At 46.3% G+C, this 16102-nt stretch overlaps 1 long non-coding RNA gene across 1 annotated transcript; it reads left to right on the forward strand.

The window, feature by feature from the left end:
* Positions 1–1423: 1423 nt before the first annotated feature.
* LOC111260954 (uncharacterized) lies at positions 1424–15379 on the forward strand. Its single transcript, XR_015311278.1, has 2 exons — positions 1424–2035; positions 14162–15379. It is a non-coding gene; the product is annotated as an uncharacterized LOC111260954 (long non-coding RNA).
* Positions 15380–16102: the final 723 nt, after the last annotated feature.

Here is a 16102-nt window from a genome sequence, read left to right on the forward strand (position 1 = left end):
TGTCTTATTATACGTTCCGTGTGCAATGCAGTACTAAATAGTAGTATACAGACTGTCGACATAGTTTTAGGGCCGTTCTATCTTATAGTAAGTAAACGAGACCCTCTGGTGCAGCGAAGGTGCTCCCAGTACCTCGAGACATCTTTGTTCGTGATGGCCATTTTTATTTTTGTGTTCTATTTTTCGTATCGGCTATGCTAGGCGCCAATCATGGTTTCGAATTAGCCTCGAAACAAACAGTATGCGACGGTACTATTCGAACTTCTTTTCCGTCCTGATCGTATGACAGCAGCGACGATAGACATAAATAGAACCAGGTAAATCGAACGAGAGGCAACGTCTGATACAATGCGTTCTGAGAGAAAAGCTCCAGTCTAAGACAGTTGTACTGGTCGACTCGTTTCGTAGTGGAAACGATCACAAAAACCATCGATTCGTGAATGCCCAGTGGCAGTATAATTGTACCTTCACAATCGATGTGCTATGCTAATAACGCTCGACAATGCTCGCAGCTGGAAATGTACACTGGGGCTGCTCTCCGTTGCCAGTAAAGACGCTGATTATGGTACGAAAAAAATATGACGTCAACACTAGCCATGAAGATGATGGTCTGGGTACGTGCTACGATCGCCATTACCACAGCGACTTCTACAGCTGCAACATCGATGATATGTCACTTTTTGTTCTGTTGAATCCACCCTTCCTCAATCAGATGTTGCCAGATTATTTACTCATTTATTCATTCCGCTAAACGGTTAGGCAAGCAGCATGGCTGTTTACGTGTCAGGTGACTGACATTATCATCATGGCGTTGCTGGTCGTCATGTCCAGTCGCTTCCAGAGCTGTAGTTGAATAATATTTTAAGCTATGAAGATTATTTATGAATATTGATCTCGGTTGGTAACAAGCAAGCCGTGTTGTTCAATAGCCCATCACTTCACTTGATGTTACTGTGGAGAATATTATAGGGTGAAGCTTTTCGTATCAAAAGCTAAGCATTGGCTGCACTTTTTCTTCACGCCAATGCGTTCGTTCTCTTATTATGCACATCGCCTACTGCGTCTCTCGGGTGCGATGGACGTATTTGCTTATCGTTTCGTGTAGCCACGGATCCAACGTACGGCGTAGTCTGTCCGCGGCAATAACAAGCACAGTAATAACGCTGAGACGCGCTCTTGAGTTGATATGTGCATGTGAGAGTATGCGCGCTGGCCGTCTGTAGAGCTAGCCCGGAAAGCGCCGCAACCCTGTCCTGACGGCGCAGCAGCTAACCGTCAGCTGCTGCCACTACCTCCTGTTTCTCCTCAAACGAATGCGCTTCTCTGATCTTGGCACTCGGATGGATGGATGGATGGATGGATGTCAGTGTTGATGATGCTGATTCTGCTGCTGGTGTCAATGCAGACGATGATCGTGTATGTCGAAGTGCTTACCTCTAGCTGACTGCTAGTGGCGATCGTTGTGTTGCAGCAGCAGCAGCAGCAGCAAAGCAGATTGCTACTGCAGCTTTTGGCGGTGACAAAGACGTCACTTCATTTCTACATTGTATTTATCTTCCAATACTATTTATCTTGAAAGTCGAATGCAAGGCTACAGCGGGAATGCAAAAGAACCAGCCCAACGGCGGCAGCAGTTTTCCTTCTACTGTGTCTGTATGTACGAGTGAACCGAACACCACTGCCATCGTCCCTTGCCGCATCGTTCACGAACTAAAGCCGAAATAAAGGTGCCCATTAGCAATAGCAGCAACAGCAACGCGATTGCCATCATCAGCTCGTTTTGAAGGGCGTAGCAAAAGCAGAGGGTGTCAGCCGCACGGACCAACGCTGCTGCTGCTGCTGCTGCTGTTACTCAGAGGACCGACCAAATGGTGAAGGTGTTGCCGGTAGTATTCTCGTAACTCAACACCATTGACATTCACGGCGACGACAACTGCTCTCTGCTATCTTCCGTCGTCGGTTAATCGGTCTCTTCATTGAATTACTTTCGCTATTGCGCTTATGTTCCCCCGTAGCCGTTGTCAACGTTGACGCTGTAAGTGTATAAAGTTTTAACGAATGCGATTCGCTACCTTTTCTATGCTCTTGGTACTGATGTTCTCTTCCGTTGGGGTAGCGTAGACGCTGCCTAATTCCAGATGCGGTTTCTGGTCATTGCTAGTACGGAGGAGGCCGACGTGTTCATGCGAACGTTGGTCCCGCTGTTATTGCTGACGGCCGCCGCGGGCTGTCAAACAAGCAGTATCCACAGCCGTAATGTTATGATATAGCAGCAATTAATGGTGACCAATACACGCGATGCTGGTTAGCTGAGACGCCGGACGAAAAACTAGATATACATATATACTAGCTTGTCAGGATAAGGTTTGTAGGTTACAGTTGAATGTAAACAAACGTATTTATTCGTATGTGCCTGTTATTGGTTTACAACCGAAACCGAAATTGTCTACAAGCCAATTTTTGAAACTACTATTCTCTAAACTACGAATCATTTTCTAGTCGTGAGTGGGAATGAAGCGATATTGATACGCCTAGTATCCTCGCGGTCTCGAGCATCGCCATCTCGTCACACATCGAAAAAAGTAAATCGCGACCACAGTGGGCCGTAATTTACGTACATATAGTCTGCATATCTTCGAAATAAGCAGTTGGAAAACAACGACGTAGGTATCCAAATTATAACTTTTCTCTGCGCACCTAATTGTGAATAAGTCTTAACTGCTTAACGGAGTTCCATCGTTTGTGCATTTGCGTGCCTGTGTACGCAACGTCCCCAAGTCGTTCGTTCAGCGCCAGCTGCACTTATCGCCGTTTGTCACGTTTCGACCCTGTTGGCCCGCCACGATTCAAAAATCGCACATAGATTTAATACGCGGCTAAATGCTACGTATTACAATTATGCTATTAGTAAACAAGCCAATATTGCCACTTGTTCGTTTTTGACTGTCCGCATTTTCATTGTTGTCGGCGTGTCCATCTGTTAGCTGCTGCACGATTACCCTGTCCCTGAAGAGAATGCAATTGATTCGTGTTACACAATAGCCTTTACGTCCGCAAACAGCGAACATATTTTACCGCACTTATAGAAACCTGTTGGCTTGTTTGACTATCGACAGTTTCGTCTGTGACGCAGTGATGATGTGGCATTACACACGCTATTACGTCACCGATATTTGAAGACTCACCTTAAGAGTCGAATCGTGCTAAAGGCAGACTTGTCTAAAATAGGCTAACAATCCAGGCAGCAGTGAACGAATGAACAAATCTGATCTTGTTACGAAAATTGGCGCCGACTAGCATGCCAATAAGCTATTGTATGTAGACCGGCTCAGTGGCAATGAGTCGTCTCGTCACTGATGCTTCTCTTTTAGTGCTTATTTTTCTTTGTTAAATGGCAAATAGGTTGACCGAGATTACCAGATTTGCTGCTACTGCCGCTAGTGCGAGTCTCTCCTTCAGCCGCACTAATAATAAGCAGAAAAGTAAAAAGCAGAACGATGACGTAGAAAATTCCGATTAGCGGAAGCTTAATTTAACTACTCTCTCCAAAAGGCAGTCTCTTTACTCGTAAAAGCTTGTTCGACAGCGGTGCAAAGGATGGACCCATTCACTTGGCTTAGTCACCCTGTTGCACGTTATTTCGTGCACCCGACCCGCACCCCCACCCCCAGTTGTCCCTGGCCGCCCCGATTTCAACCAGTTCCGTCGTCGACCTAAGCAAATTTTTTCCCCAACGGTATCAATCCTTTTGCATGATGATCAATGCCACTTCAGCCAAGTGTTTGTCGGTTTACCTGCCCGCTTGCTCACATTCGCCATTTGTAGCTGGAGAAAGGCGAAAACCAGAGACGATTCAACGCACATTGAATGACATCGGGCGGCAGCAAAACGAGAGTGGGAGAAAAATGGTCGGGTACTTGGGCCGCTTGGGCGGCGGCATGCCGCCGTGGGAGGTCGCTTCTATGATACCCTTTCAATAGAACAACGGCAGCAGCGCCACCACCGGCAGCAGGCATACATGTATAAGTGGCCATATCACTTATCTGTATGTACCTGGGATAGTGCTAATACCCGATGACGACGGCAGCGGCGGCAGTGGTGGCCGAGGAAAAAACTTGTTGACGACCCAGTGCGTCTGCTGCTGTTGATATCATTATAGCTGTCGTCATTGTCGTCGTCGTTGCTGCCGCTGCTGCTGCTATTGGGGTTGAAGCAGTGGGTTTAAAACCGATAGACGTCAGTTTATGTCGATGTGGGTTATTCCAATACACGTTGGGACGTTGCGAATAGACAGCTGATCGAAATATTTTTAGTTAGACAGACTTAGGCCGTTTCTTTTTGTGATAGACGCTAATTGGTCCTAGCGCGGCGCTTTGGCACAATCAGTAAAACTTTTCATGGATAACTTTCTTTCTTCTTGTTTTTTGACCCTTTCTTGCACAATCAGCAATCTTGTACAGTATCATTTCAGAAACTGAGATTAGTTATAGTGTTCTATTTGTCACTACAATATTCTAGATGATAAATTTTTCCCCTGCATCAATGGAATTCTTTTTCGACCCTTGTTTGGGTAAATTCGCCGCGCGCCTTCCTGCCTTCGTTCTATAAAACCAAAATGATGTTATTTTAATACCACCCATGCGATCTTCCTAGTAACGTTCACGATTCCACTCCGTATTTTTCTCCTCCTTTTACCTTAACCAACCAGACAGGTCTATCGTAAACTATCCATCTATAATACAGATTTATACAGCCGTACGTTTGTGTGATTATCTGTATACTGTCGGACGCATAGGCTTTGCTCGAACAATCCTCGACCCTCAGCAGTTTGGCCCGGTGAGTCGCTTCTTTGCCGTCGACCCGGTGCCAGTCACCGGTCAGGACAAGGCTGCCTGCTATTCATCTGTCATTGCTGTTACTGTTTTTGTTTCTTTCTCCGTTTTATCATTCTCGCGTTGCTGGCTACTACCAAAGTCGACAAGCCGACTGTGACCCGACGGCAAGTGTCACGACCGCTGCCGTCGCAAGCCCAGCGCTATTTTAGTCGCCACCAATTGCTAGCTACCACTGTTGCCGTTGCTCGCAGGCAGGAGCATTAGCGTCGACACCATCCGATCGAAGTAGCGTCATCGATATCAGCATCAACAGCAGAGCGGTGGAAATATAATCAGCAATGCGTCCTTTATCTCTGCTTTTCTGTCAGAAGTTGTGTATCTGAGGGCTCAGGCTTGTTGCTTGCTTGCTTGCTTAACAAAGTACCGGCAGCCAGACATGCCCGTTGTGTCTGTGAACAAACGCTGTTTGAATGCGCTATTATGTGTTTAGCTCTAAGCATGTGTGGGTCTCTCGATATATTTGTAGATGTCTTTTTTGTGCGCATGTATTTGTACTTGAGGCTGAATCTGTCAGCTCGAGGATCATCAAGAGCTACAAATAGACAAACTTATAGGTATGTGGAGAGACACAGCCGTTCGGCAATTGGATCGGATAAGATAGCATTTGTCATGTTTGGATTGACTTTGCCGCCATCGCATGAAAAAAGATGTGACGATTCTTAGTCTTTCTTTCTCATCATTGTAATGCTGTCTAATTGTGTCGCGTGTAAGCGACGAAATCGCCGCGTATGGGCCTTGCTCTCCACACTCGCTTTCTGCCGCACCCTATTCTTAAGCCAAATCCTGGCAGCTCGCTTCCAATGAACATGAACGGCACAGAGGGAGGGGCAACAGCCGCCCAACCGTCCGACAACAACGGCGGCTCATATCATCGGAGTCATGATGATCACAATAAGCAGCAGCGCCGCAACAACAAAAACAGCAGCGGCGGCGGCGGCTCATCTTTACTGGATCTTTTAGAGCAAAACCGCGACTTGCGCAATAACAACACCAACAGCGTACACGATACCTAATAGATCTCAACTTACTATTTATTATACGAGAGCTGTAATGTGACAACGACGCGGACCCCATCTTCGTCCTGTAACAAGTAATCGCTTAAAGACAATAAGAAGAAGCACGAGCTAAAGGGAGTCGACCTGGCAGCGGCCAGGTGAGTTAGTTAGGCTACTACCGCTCGGCTAACGGGAGCAAAAAATATCATTAGCACGCTACTGCTGTGGACGATGGCTCCCCGTCCCGTCGTCACAGTGACACTACTCTGTCACTGCCGCTGTTGCCGTCATCGCTTTTTACAAACAATTTCGATATTTCTACGCTTGCCTTGGTGCTGCCACTGACGTCGATGTTGCTGGACCTGGTTTCGTTACTGCTCGTTGGCGCTGCTTGTACCGCCAAAGTGTGATGTTCCTGGTGAAATGCGCGTCGAAGATGAACTTAAGGGACTAGTACGGAGCCACACGTTTTCAACCGAATCCATGCAGAGAGTATCTAACAACAACATCAATAGTAGTGCATCGGGGACAGAGACAGCGACGTTCTTTCGTACCGACGATCGCGGCGGTGACGAAGGCTAGGACGAAAAAGAAGATACCAACGCGTTTCGTTTGCCGCCGCCGCTGCTGCCTCCGGTCAACGTTGGCTTAGCGGCAGCGCCAACCGGCACCGATAACTGTGCTGATGATTCGAGGAAGAAAGAGAAGTCGAAGCAAAAAATAGAGGACGATAGTGGCCGCGACAGCGGCGGAGATGACGGCGACTCCGCCGTCGATGACGAGCAACACGAAAAAGAAGAACGGGCTATAAAACAGATAAAAAGAGCGAAAAGCGAAAAGACGAAAACGCGAGGACCAGCAACGCCGCCACGATTAACAAACAGGAGGTTGAGAAGGAGGAGGGGGCTACCGGCGACGGTCGAGATTTTCTTCGTCATTTCATCGTTATCGTTGTTGTTGTTGTCGTCGTTGTCGTTAAAGAATCCGGAGAACAAGACACATGGAGGTCGTTGGTCGCCAGTCGGTGGCCGCCGGCCGCCGATTAGCTGATTGCCAATCTTCCTCTACCGCTGCTCCTCTGACCGATTTCGCTATAATGGCATCCGTATTAGGTTCGCTGATGTATTGACGCTGCGGTCAATCGATCCATCCACCCGCGAGATTCTACCAGCTCCACTTTTTTTATACTGAGCTAATACTGTTGTGCTTATATGGCTTAGGTATAGTGTGTGCATATGTAGACTGTTGCTATATTTATTTCACTTCGATGCTATATGTTGTTTGCTATCCGGTTGACTAAGCTACCAGTTGTAAGGTTGCTTAAGGCTAATGGTGGTACATTCGCCGCCGCCGCCGCCGCCGCCAATGCATCATAAATTCGAAAGAGGACGCGAGGAATATTACATAAAATGATTATATCTACTTGTCGTCCTCTTGACGGTAGCGATACTTTGCTATTAGTTAATGGATATCTATCTTCTTGTTCAGCCGCCCCCTTTTGCGAGCTTTGCATGCCCGAGCATGCTGCTGCTGCTGCTGCTGCTGCTGCTGCTGCTGCGTGTATCTATATGCTTGCCTGCCGATAAGTGTATCGTTTCCGCTGTTCGCTCGTTTTATTCGTCAATTTTCTGCCTAGTTCGACTCATTCGGCCGTAAAAATGATTGCCATTGTGGCCGCTGCCATTCCGATTTAGCAGACATTACTGCTTTGACGCTGCTGTCGTTGTTGTCGATAATAACTGAGTCAGTAGAAGCGATGCTGCTGTTGCCATCAGTCTGTCCATCGCCAACGCTAGAAGTTGCTTGTTTTGAGCTGGCACCGGCACCAGCACCATGGTTGCTTTGTCTCTTTCACTGTCTGCTCTTCGCTTCGGCCTATTCCCTTTGGCATCGACCTGCAGCGCCGGAGGGGTTTCATGTTGACTTCTTCTGCTACAATACTTAAGGATGGCGCTGTTTCTGTCGATGCAGCCACTACGAATGCCTCTGTCGTCGTTGTTGTTGTTGTTGTTGTTCCTGTGGTATTTTAACTTTTAAGGACGGTTGCCGGAGAGGAAGGCGTTGGCTTTGACAGCGTAGCCAGCCATTGGTGCTATACGACTGACGCTGTGTGTCTGGATCTATGTGAAGGAGAATGCAAGGGTGAGTGTTCTATCTACTTGAGGTGCTTGCGTTCGTCCTCCGTCCGTCGATAACATTGCCGCTATGATAATTGTAATGACGACTGGGATGACAGCCGCACAGTTGTTACTGTCGTAGTGTTAACCACACTACAGATGCCGAAGTTGCAACATGGGCTCTGCCGGTTATTTCGCTACTGGCAACGGCCATCGACACATCACCACTAGGCCTTGGTGGGGGTACATGCATGTTCCCCTCTGTTCTTTAACCAGTCGCGTCTACCAGCGGGGACGGACACAAACAGGGACTAAGACAGACGGCGCTACACACACACTCAGCCAGACACACACGCACGCACGCACGCACGCACATACAGACGTACGCAGGCACATGCTCGAGCAGAAATAGGACTGGGCAGAGACAAACATTCGGAGAAGCCATAGGTACAAGCCCATTCATTTACGCACGGCTTTACACAGACTAACGGGTCATATGTACAAGGTCTCCTAGACCCACACAAATCGCCGCATATCTGAAGCGATATACACTAAATATATGTGTATATATATATAGTTTTCGGGACGTGGACGATGCCAATCGCAACTCCGCAGCGATAAACACATGCACACAGACGACGACGGCGACTGAATCCAGTGGCTGGAGTGACCATGTTAACAACTCTTCCAAAACAATAGAAGAGGCTATAATCAGAAGAAAAAAGCACCGTTTGTGCTAGTAATAACAACAAGAGGAAAACTGTTGATGTGGTTATATGTATGTAACGTAGAATGAGATGAGCGTAAGAATCTTATACAACACAGGACAACAGTAGTTGAAAAGCGGCGCACTCGTAAAATGAAACCGGCAAAACACCGGCAGTTTTTCGCCGATTTCGCACTGGCAAACAAGTTCCAACGAACAGACAGCCCCCATGACATTTGTAGCCGCAATTCAATGTGTGTAAAGACTATTGCTACGACGGATACTTCGTCGAATTATGTAATTAGCCCTTGACAATTATTTTTTGTTCTTTAGATTTTTATGTTTGCATTATCAGCAGCATCGAGGAGACACTCATCGGACTTGATTCCCTGTTGGAGTGGCAGTAGGCGCACTCATAAGGGATCAACCCAGCAATCTGTACAAACGGCCATTGCGGCAGCGTAACAATTACGTTGATCGCAACGCTGCTCGTCGCAGTAGTAATTAGTGATACAACGCCAATAAAAAGAATCGTGCTAATACAATTTGTATGATTATTGTCTGTGCTTGAATGTGTGTGCGTATGTATTTAGGCACAAATGGTCGGACTCTCACTGGCTCTGCCACTATTCAACAACGCTAATTATGGAATAATTAAAGTGGACCACATCAGCCAGCTTCGGTAAGCTGCCCTACCAATACCGGCTCGAACAACACTGTGGCCGAAGATGCACCGCTAAGTGGCGCCTCCATCACAAAAAGTCGTTGGCAAAAAAATACATACAATAGGACTTGATAATGGTCATAATAAAATCACGCTAATTTTCTAGAAGCGATGCTACGCTTTGCCAGATAGTGGCTATGACCATATAGGCTGCGAAGAAGACTACGGCAATCGTGCTGGAAGCAGTGATAATCGCTATGGTGACGATGACGATGATAACAACAGGCCAGCGTTTTAGATTATACGTAAACACACATTTCATTCAGCTGTCGACGTTTATCATTTCTTATGCTTTCCTGAGCGCTACGTCTCCCCCCGTCCCACTACAACCTTGCCCCTGTGCTCCGTTCGTAGCTCCGATTTGTTGTTGAAAAATTTCTTCATTCGTCTTTGGAGTTGCGACGGCTGTTGGTGCCTTGTGATCAATTTGCCCGCCGCGGCAGCACATGGTGGCAATGACGGCGGCTTGTCGTCGTAGTCGTAGCAGTGTTCCTCGTGTTTTGGGCAAGTAGTTATCGCTCTATGAACAGCAGTAGTCGTCATCGACGCAGTTCATTGTAATTATTGGTGTCGTGAGCGCTGTTGTCGTCGTCGTCGTCGTCGTCGTCGTTCGTTTAAGCCAATGCATCTCCGTCGATCCTGCGGGGGGGCCTGACGGTCAACGAGCAGCAATCGCACGATTAACGTTTCGAGTTGCGACCGCCACTAACGGTTGAGGCTGCTGTTTCTGAACAGTCGCGACCACTGCTCACGGCGTCGCTATTGAAACCGGCTACAGCAGAGGAGCTGCCTGTCGTTCGCTCCGCGATCATTCGTTGTTACTTTGATTCACCGCCTTGTACAAGCAGTAGTTGTAGTAGAAATAGGAAAGTGGTTTTCAGCGGATCACCATTGCCACCGCTCGCATTGCCTACATGGTAGAGGCTAGGAACTACGATGGCTTGCCACTAGCACAATCAGGACACTATTCAGGCAGCAGCGGTAGTCTGGCAACTCGGGGTTGGTTAGCTGGCGACGGAGTGACCGACCAAATTGGCGGGCCGATCGAATAGCCTAGCACCGCAACAATAACTTAGTCATCTCGTATCGAAGATATTATGCTAGTTACGCTGGATATGAGCGCTCACTGCGTGCATATGAGTGCTGCATTCAGCAGCAAGCAAACTTGTAGAAGACGTGCTTCTTGATGTGCTTTATCTAGTCACTGTTGCTGCTACGATTTCTAGCCTGTGAAGCCTGACTGATGGGACTAATGGGGGTAACATCTGACTGATCTAGACAACGAAGAAAAACGAACGGCAAGCAACGTCTCTTGCTGCGTTGGGTCTCGCCGTGGTTTGCAGCGCCAGCGATGGAGCTCATTAAGCAGTAGCGCTCCATAGATTTTTGGACTCGCTAGTCTTCGTTGGTCTTCTCGGGGCCCGTCTCTTTCTTATATTGTACACATCCACACAGACCCACACTCACACATATATATTCGGTGGCATGTAACGCGCGGGTGGCGCTACCGAACCCACCGGTCGACCAACTGAATTGGGGATGTAAAATATCAAAAACAAATACTTCTATATGCTCTGATTGCATGTAAGATGTCCTTATGATTTTCATCCTTTCGACAGTGAACAATAGTTATAACGAGAAGAAGCAAGACAATTGATTTTGGCAGCGGGCAACAGTAACGGTGGCCAACCAATATGACTTTTAGATATATGGCGCAGAGAAAATTGACAAGTGCTCTAGAGATACTACTATAAATATCACTATGAGCATTCTCATCTTCTAATAGATAAGAAGGCTTGTTTATCGCATTCTACCCGAGTGTCCAGTAAGCCCGAGTTGCTGATAAAGCTTATATAAGAGTTCTTTTACCGAAAACAGGTTACACCCTACGGGCAAGCGAAATCGAGTGCCGCAAATGGACAGTCGACTGGCTATTGCATGCACAGATATCGCCTTAGTGAGCAATAACATAGACGGTAACGGCACAAATGGGAGACGTGCACAGATTGTTACTACGGCGAAGAACCTTTGCCTGATAGAGCCGCTTGCGTTAAATGTAGGCATTTCCGATATTAACAACCACAGCGGTACAATCACTTCTAGTATAATAGCCATAATTTCCCATAATAATACAGGCGAATAAACTATAATTTCCTAATAGTTATCCTGTTTTTGCAGATGAAGTTTTGCCGTTACGATAACGATCGCAGAAAGAAGTAGATATATTGTTAAATGATCGTGATCAACCTGAGCGGCTCTACATGGCGGTTTCGTCTGTCGTTAACTTCAAACGTCGCCGGGTTTTTTCTCTATGGAATAGTCACACGCGTGTTTTTTGAAGCAGTTTAAATACAATGGAGCGAGTTAGCTTGCGCTAGATAATATGGCGGGCGTTCACAATGTCAGCCCTTCATTTATAACAGTATCAGATGCTATAGGTCACATACACTAATAATTGTTGTGAACTACTTTAAGATATATGTTAGTATGAAGCAGCGCGAGAAAGACCGCACTAACGCTACGTAATAGCCAACAGCTTCACAAAGCCACTGAGTCATCAATCGCTCCCCTTTAATTTTTCGTATCAACTAAACGTTTACCTCGTACCATTTCATCCCTAGATCCAGCCACTGCTATTCCGGCATAACCAAAATCCTACACAACTATGCATTGCGATGCTTCAGTGTAATTACATTTATGACATACCTGTGGCTATCAATGACCTAGCAACGTTCATGTAGCCGTGCCATTGATTCGCGTGACGAGTTTATCTTGGCTCGAAACTTATTAGCTCTTCACGTGTGGCCAAGGCAATAGCTGGGGCGACGCGCGCTGTTGTCAGACAAAGCGGCCTTTTATGAGCTAGGGACAGTTGAAAAGGAAGTACAGGAGATGCCAAAATGGAAAAAACACAGGGCAACTCCGCAAGCCAATGTCATCGTCGGCGGCACCGCTGACGTCACGTAAGCGACTATAGCAGACAGAAGAGAAAAGAGTGTGGGCAGAACGGAACCGGCGAAATAACGATAGTGAACGCAGTGACCAGTTCACGACGCGGGGCTTTCAGACAAAGCCTGCTTCGTATAGCAAAACGACTTAGCTAGTTGTCTTAGTATGATTTCAGCAATCAAATCAACAAATGCAACTTATAGCTTGCGAACAAGCAACGAGTATACGACACATAGATATCAAAGGCTACTGACACTGAGGCCAGTCTGTCAGGTACACCTGTGCGTACGGCCCCGTGGGAGATTGTGAGATACGTAACAGCGATTTCGTAAGTGCCGACATCGCACGCCGAGAAAGGACCCTATTATATTAAAGACCAAAAGTTCAGAACCGGGAGAATTTATTAGTTTACACTTTCAATGTTTACTCACATAAAGAGCAAGTAATGAGCACCTATCGTTGGGAGAGCTCATGGATTAGTCTTTGATCTAGGGGCATGGCCGAATTGATATCTGTTGTTGCCCTTCTGAACCTCGAATAAAACTACTTATAACAATAAGTAGTCATAGCCCCCCGGCGCTCTTGTAGCGACAAACACACACTTCTCCAGACCATGAAAAAACCTTGCCTCCTAGTACAGCCAATTCCTGACCATCCACTATCTGAACGAAACATAGATGTATGTAGTCGCTAATTTCTATTACGTTTTCTTTGTTCGCTCGTTGGTGAGCCGCGTAACATATCTTACTTCCGAGAAACATGCAGACCGTCATGCCGTTCCACGCTAGAAGATGACCTTTTTTCTACGCGGCTACTGTTAACTTGTCCAACCTGGTGGAACTATTGAACAGCAAAAAATAATTCCCAGCCCGTTAGAACTTGAGCAGATTGTATGGTCGTATAAATAACACCGCTTATGACAAAGTCCCTTCGACGACATCACTTGTAGTGCTCGCGCACAAGCGACTGATTGGGTTGCTGCTCGTTGACGTCCTGTATATCGCGGTGGTTCGCAGACGAGCTCATTTAACTGCAAAGTCGAGGCGATGTGACCGTGTTATTGTCCACCGCCATCATCATCTTACGCTACGGCGAGCGAACAGGTGTCAAATCTACCTTTTGCTTTACCAATCTGATTTGAAGTTTGAGGCACTGATCTGAAGTAGCCCTATGAAGCAGAAACGCTTGAAATTTCCCGATAATTATTTTATCGCGTGAACGTTCAATCCCATACTCTTGCAAATGCCCTTGAAATTGCTCTTTGGCCGCCCTTTAAGAAGCCAGTACGACGGATATATGTTAGGAGGCCTACAAGATCTGGATAAAATTTCCGCTTGTGCTAAAGTCTCGAAAGAGTCACAACAACTACTGTTTCGCTCGTCAAAGTCCTCCAGTGCATGTACTTCACATGCAGCATTCGTTTCGGAAGCGCACTAGGGCCACACACTACTTAGTAGGTCCCTTCAGTTAAATTCTGTCATAACATCCAAAAACAAGGCAAAAGAAGAAACGTCGGCGTACAATAACGTCTCTTAGCACCTATATACACTATAATATCAATGCTCATATGACGCTACATCGCTGGGTCACAGCATCTCGTGCCATACTATCTGCAACAACAGCAAGCTTTGCTGTTAACAAAACGTTAGTGATGCTGTGGCAGAATCCTGAGGAAAGCCAAGACAGACAACCAACTAGTGATGCTTCGTCTGACGCTGTTGTAGAATGCAAATTTGACTTCTGTCCCTTTTTTTTTCTGTTGCCGATTTATCTAGTTTCGTATCGTTGTTATCGTAATGGCCACTGCCGCCGCCATCATCCCCACCCACGTCGATCGTCGGCAAACTAACCATGACGGAGAAGTGATTCAATTGCCCGCTTCATCGCACTGTGTCAGCAATGGCCACTCGCTCACGCTGCAAGTGTTCACCTTGACTCAAGCACCGGTAAAAACAACGATGACGACAACGATGATAACAACAGCGCCAACAATTGTTGCCGGTCTACATAGTATATGATATAGTTCAGTCGCTGCCGTCACTCTTCAGGCGGCTTGCACAACGAATAGCATAAGGCTAAATAGATGACGCATCACCATTGACTGGACAGAAGTCGAAAAACTATCCGCAAATAACTGCGTGTCGCAAAAGTAACACCAGCTACAACACAACATTCATAATGCATAAGTAAAAGATTCGGGCTAGCTTTCGTTAGTGGTCTGCTACATATATACATATGTCCTGATCGAATTAGCGCCTGTTTCTGTCACCCTTAAGGAGTTCTGATACCATAGACGACGTGGGGCCAGGCTAGGTGTTTGGCAAGCAGTGCTTGATCCCTATGTAGTGTAAAACTATCAGAAAGTGACGGACGGACACGGCTTTCAACAAAGGGCAAAGCTATTACATCTGTTTATAAGACCAGGATTGGGCTTAATGTTTCGCCGTCGGATTTCTTCACTCGCAAATTAGCTTGCTGTGAATCTTGCAGCCGAATCTGCTTGATGGGGTGAACCATGTGGCTGATTTGCTTTGTTAGAGAGATGCGTTAAGGAAACGCTGTTGTGTTTGACTAGATGTTTCCGTTTGCGGCAAGCGAATAGGCTTTATCTTGTGGCCGTCGACCCGTTAGGATCGATTGAAGTTCGTCCTAACTGGCTGGTCGTCACTATGTTATCAGAAAGAACCTTATGAATCATTGCGGGTCGAATTTGGCAAGTTATCGAAAGCAAGTTGTGATGAACAATCCTTTTACTCTGGCTAACAGTTAATTTCATAAACATTGATGATTGTATGGTTTCATTCGAATAAGTTTTAGCGTCAATAGCCATTTCTGAAAACACTAATTGCCCAAGTCACAATTTAGAGGCATATTTCTCCTTTATTAAAATGAATTGATGCTTTACGAGATGCATTGCTAACCGCACAATGGTACGTTTATGATTGTTATTACACAAAAAAATAAAGTCGACACAGAATGAACTGGAAGTAAAATGTTTTCTATTGTTTTATTGGTTTCAAGTATCGTAACGGAAGTCTTATCTAGCATCCAACTTCGGTGTAACAAGCAAATGCGTCCCCCCTGCAGGGCCGACGCTAACAAACAAAAATATTTGTTGGTGTTCATATTATCTCCTAGGTACCATGGCTTATTTGTAACCTCACACGCATAACCTGCTCTGTAAATCTAGTCATCGTTGATTTCGTCAGCAGACAGAAAAACATACACCGTCACCTTCTTTTTCCGCCGTAAAGCTCGAGGTAATATTGACGGAGGCCATGTGTTGTGTGTACTCCACTTTTGTCTCGCTTCCAACATCATTGCTGGCAGAAGGATGATCCATCTGTTCGTGATTAACACAGCCGCAGCAATCACGCCAGCTCTCTAGCTTTGTAGAGCGCTTGGAGAGGGGGAAAGGGGGGTACGTGAGTGACTAGACCGTTCGTTTACCTAAGACCTATTCCTATTCATCCATGTATTGAGCCTTTGTTAACGACCGCCGTAATCCCGCCTGTTGCCGTCGTCTAAACCTGTTTTTCCACTTAAATTGAGTGTACGACAATTTTTTTATTATAGCGTCGTTGTGTGTTTTTTTTCTATAGAAATCTCCTTGTTTACTATTCAAACGTGCAGCCCTACATGCTCTCCTAAATAGACGAAAAGCGCTGATTAGCAACGAAGTAATAGACACATAAGTTCATGCATGCGAATAAACT

This window comes from Varroa jacobsoni, unplaced genomic scaffold (genome assembly GCF_002532875.2).
Source record: "Varroa jacobsoni isolate VJ856 unplaced genomic scaffold, vjacob_1.0 scaffold_496, whole genome shotgun sequence".
Classification (NCBI taxonomy): Eukaryota; Metazoa; Arthropoda; class Arachnida; order Mesostigmata; family Varroidae; genus Varroa; species Varroa jacobsoni.